We start from the raw sequence: 5,385 nt of genomic DNA, 5'->3' as shown, positions 1-5,385 counted from the left end.
TCCCAAGGAGAGTTGACCTCCCCCTCACCAACCCACACCATTTCCCCTATAAATAGCCCCCATGGGCACACCTTACAGGTATCTTTTATGTACTGTTGTTATGCCCATTTACTTCCAAGTCATACTCTTGTTATTTATCTGCCCTTAATATCAGCTTGCTACCTCTTGGAACTATACCTTCTAGCCTGGTCTTTACCTCAGCTAGTGGTATAATCCATATAATAACATTACCCTCAAGGGTACATAGTGGGCTCACAGAACCTTACGGTACACATATCAAGAACAAATATATGTTACATGTCTTTAACATATGTTGATAATAACTAATTCAAAGTAGAAACCTACCAATAAAGTAGGAAACTAATGATAATTATAAAATCAGAAATTCCGTATCAAACCTGATAATCTCCAACATGATTCCAAATTCATTACTCATTAAATCTTCAAATTTTCTATTCTTCACATATACAGCCTTCACCATCTCCACAAATCTTGAGAAACTGCAACAAATTACATATTTAAATTCTTAAAAAGCATGACCAAATTGTCAAGTAAATACTAAAATCAACACATCCATAATAAATGAAATACGTCACTTGACTTGCACTCTCAAAAATACTTTAGACACATGACCAGTTCTAGAGATTTGAGCATGACCACACACGGTCAAATCTGATCTAGTTGAAGTCTATGGTGAATCTGCAGCGGTATTTGATGAGATTTGACGCGGGATACCTCATTCGAATGGTTGTACTGGTGCTTGACATCTTTGCTTGGCTAGAACAAATAAGGGGAGATATCTACAAGGTACTCTGACGCTCAAGTCAGTATTTAATTTGATCAATGGACTTAAGTTATAATGGAGAATATTATCACATCCAGGCTTTTAGCCATCTTTATATAGTGATGACATGACTTGCTTATACCACCTTAGAATGACATCATTCAATCTTATTGGTAGGTTCAGGTGTCCTATACAGCCTATTCCATACGTGGGATACCTATTTAAGGGTTTCGCTATATAAATCTAGCTGGAACTATGTACTTGTTTTTGAACCATTGTGTTGAGATATTCAAGTGTGATGAGTCCCACATTGGTTGGTAATGGGCTAAGTGAAGAGTATATAAGTGGAAGGACCCATGAATCCAATGCCTTAAGGTTTTGGGTTGAGACTTTGTGTTGGATCCACTTGCTACAGTTGGTGGTAGCCCCCCACCACGGGCTTCCCTATGGACCCGCCTGACATTGGTATCAGAGCTGGGTTGTGCTCGAGCTAGCCATGTGATTGGCTAGGAGGCGGGTTGAGTACTTGGACCCCGTACTCGGTTGAGGGAAAGCATATCAATGTTGGGTTTCACACTTGAGGATGAGATTGTTGGAATATTCAAGTGTGATGAGTCCCACATTGGTTGGTAATGGGCTAAGTGAAGAGTATATAAGTGGAAGGACCCATGAACCCAATGCCTTAAGATTTTGGGTTAAGACATGGTGTCAGATCCACTTAGTGTACTTGGAGTAACTTAGCTCATTGGTAGTGGCCTCCCGCCACGGGCTTCTCCTTGACCCGCCTGACACCTTGGTTGTATACTTGCAGGATGAACGTATTTCCTTACTCCGTAAGCCTTCTTTATTAGACCTCTTCAACTGTAAAATAAGTTAGACCCTTGATCTGCTTAGTATGGTCCCTATCAACACACATTTACCAATACCCCAATAGTCAAAATATTCCAATATTCAAGCTAACATATTCTTCACCTTCTTCCTAACCCGCTTTATATCACAACAAATGAAATCATCTAAATCTTCAAAATATAATTAGAATTGTCAAACAAATCTCCAACTCAAATCTTGTGGATATGTCAAATAATATATAAGAGTACGTCGGATCACCTCAAATTTTTAAGCTAACTAATAAAGATAATAATGATGCATCACGTATGATATTGGTTCAGCTTCACCAATGATTTCAAGTTCGAGTCTTGCATTCACAATTGTATTAAAGGCTTAAGCATATCACCGCTCTGAGTTTTTTTACCAGCACTGCCCTTGTGTTGATTAACCTTTATATAGAGACAGTTCAAAAAGTGCAAGTGAGCAATCGATGGATGATATCTTTGACAATATTCCAGTCCTTTCCACATTACTTCGCGTTGGTCTTTCTACTTGCTAGTCTATTCCACTCAATTCGCTGCTGGTCATTTTATTTGGTCTAAAAAAGGGAACAAAAGCTATACTGAATTCTGATTTGTGAGAATGTCGTATTAGCTTAATTTAGAGAGAATGGTTCTTGGGTCAACAAATAAAACGACACTATGATAGTGTTATAGACCGGCCATTAGGCCCAATACTGAGGATGGCGATTAAGGGTGCTAAACGAGACAGATGTTTTTGGCTCGGCTCGTAAAGGCCTGAACTTACATGTCTAAAATTGGCTGTTGGCACCAGGCTTGAACTTGTATAAAAGCTCGTTTAATAAAAAGGCCTCAGACTCCAAATCAAAAACTCGGCTCGAGAGCCTCTTAGACTGGTCTAGTATATTATTTTATATTTTTATTTATATTTTTTTATACTACTTGTAATAGTCTCTCTTTCTCCTCAATCCATTTCACCTCAATTTATTGGTTAAATAGACTTTTTGAATGATTTTGTTCTATATTATGTTGTTTGGATATATATTGAATTTATGATATTTATGGAATTACTAGTATTGTTGATTGTATATTCTGTTTGGATAAATTTTTGTTATTTTATTTTTTTAAACAGGCTAAACCAGACTTTTACTTTTTGTAAATAAGTCAGGCCACAGGTCGATAATAATATTTATAACAGATAATAGGCTTGGTCAGACTGACACATCTAAACACAGGTTTAACCTTTTAAGACCAAAGCTCGGCTCAACCCGTTAACACCCCTAATAGCACCCAAACACGTTCACATGGGACGTGTTCTGATGGAGAAAGACACACCCATGTGGGGCGTGAGCTTGTGAAAGAAACACGCCCAAGGTAGGGCGTGTGTGGCAGGAGAGAGACGCGCCTAGGGTAGGGCGTGAGCTTATGAAGCAAACACGGCCAAGGAAGGGCGTGTTCCAGGAGAGAGACACGCCCACGATAGGGCGTGTTATCCGCGGTGTATATAAATCCGTTTTTCACTTTTTTACCTCATTTTCACCCTCTCATGCTCTCTCTAAACCTCCTACTCCTCCTTCTCTCTAAATTTCTTTTGGAGGGTTTTGCGCAGCGAAGCTCTGTCTCTCTCTCATGTAAGTCCCTATTTATTGTTTTTTTTTTTATTAACAGCAATTAATATATGATAGTTATTAGCGACTTAGATAATTGTTAGGGAGTTAGAAAAATATTTGTGACTTTATTTAATTGTTAGGGGGTTAGAAAAATATCCGTGACTTTATTTAATTGTTAGGGGGGTTAGAAAAATATTAGTGACCTATGTAAGATTGTGATGTGACTTATATATTATATGGACTTACAAATTAATTAGTTACTTCTAAATTGGTATATGTTGGTTTTATGACTTATTTACACACTTAGAAATTAGTTTGTGACAAATTTTTTTTTTTTATGAATGACACTTGCAAACATATTGGCCTTTCAATTAACCACATTATAATTAGGGTTAAAGACGAATGAATAACGTATGCAATATTAATTAAAATTGAATTTGAATTAATATTTGTATTGAAATATATTGATAGAATAATGTAATGTTAAATGAATTAATTGTCAATGATGTTAATGTAATTGAAATTAATATAACAATTGAAGCTATTAGTTAAATGCTATTTAATTAAGTGCAATTAAATTTTATTTAGTGTAAATTAATATAATATCAATACTAATTTGGGTACATCTTTTTCATCTGTAGTAGTTTCTATTATGGCCCATTCGTCTTCATCAGAGTCCTCGCGCTCTGGATCCGATGGTGATCTTGAGCCATCCTATCCTTGTACGCATGTACTTCCTGGTCCATATAGGTGGGAGGTACTCCATAAGAGGACACAACGCAGTCACGTTTCACAAGTTGTATGGAACGAGGATACGGTTAGGGGGTTAAAGACGAGGCGAGGGAAACTTCTGGGGGGACCCCATCAAGATGATATATCAGACGTTGTCACTGACTATTTGACACAGGCTGGGTTCATACACGTGGCACGTATGAGTCATGTTCAGGTATGTAATGTTCAAATAGCTTAATTAAATTACCGTATGTGGACTTTGTATAATTGTTGTTTTTCCTTCAGATCGATACCCCCTTGATATCTGCTTTGGTTGAGCGTTGGAGATCGGAGACACACACATTTCATATGACGCAGGGAGAGATGACCGTTACATTACAGGACGTGGCTGGTATACTTGGTTTGCCTACTGACGGGCAGGCAGTTACCGGATCTACAGCGTTGGATTGGATTGCTATGTGTCAGGAGGTTTTTGGGACTGCCCCAGTTACGGGCACAGACATTCACGGAGGCGATCTACGTATATCTTACTTAGACAAGATATACGTTGATTGGTTTACAGTAGCACACAATCCAGAGGAGGTGAGGCGTTACACCAAGGCACACATTTTGCTGCTATTAGGCTCATGGTTAGTGTGTGACAGATCAGGTGGCAGCAAAATTGCTTGTCGTTACGTTCCACTGCTTGCAGGGGACTTTACCGACATTGGCAGATACAGTTGGGGGTCTGCGGTTCTCGCCCATCTCTTTAGACATTTATGTGTGGCAACAAACCCGCGGACTGTAAATCTGGGTGGTTGTCACGTATTACTGCAGATATGGGCTTGGATTAGATTCCCCCCCATTGCTCCACCTATCCCGCAGCCTACCCACCCGGAGTGGCATTTTGGTCACAGGTATATTTTATTAACTCATATTGACTAATTTATTACATGTTCATTTGTTGAATGAGTATGATAATGGTTTACACATTCCATTACAGGTTTAATTCCCTACCTCCCTTTAAGCCACATGAGCAATCTTGGTATCGGGCAAACCTTGACACGCTTTATAGAGACGAGGTTTGTGATATCTATTATTAATTTTTATTTATTTATTTACATATTATAGTTAGTGGTAATTGTGTTTTCTGAATTACTAATTTTTTTATATGTAGGTTGTGTGGCAGCCATACGGAGAGTACCATACGGCATTGTTTGTATCTGATCATGAGCGGTACTTATGGTTGGCCATTACTCCTATCATTTGCTTCCACACAGTTGAGTACGCTCAACCGGATCGATGTATGCGACAATTTGGTTTTGATCAGCCCATACCACGGAGACCAAGAAAGCTTAAGGGTGTTCATGATCTAACTCTGCGAGGGAAGAAGGATGATAATTGGGAGCGTAAGTTGAGGCCCTTCATACAT

This window comes from Gastrolobium bilobum, unplaced genomic scaffold, assembly GCF_033153095.1.
Source record: "Gastrolobium bilobum isolate Gb01-03AN ecotype WA unplaced genomic scaffold, APGP_CSIRO_Gbil_v1 utg98908, whole genome shotgun sequence".
Taxonomy (NCBI): domain Eukaryota; kingdom Viridiplantae; phylum Streptophyta; class Magnoliopsida; order Fabales; family Fabaceae; genus Gastrolobium; species Gastrolobium bilobum.
This window is presented reverse-complemented; position numbering follows the sequence as displayed.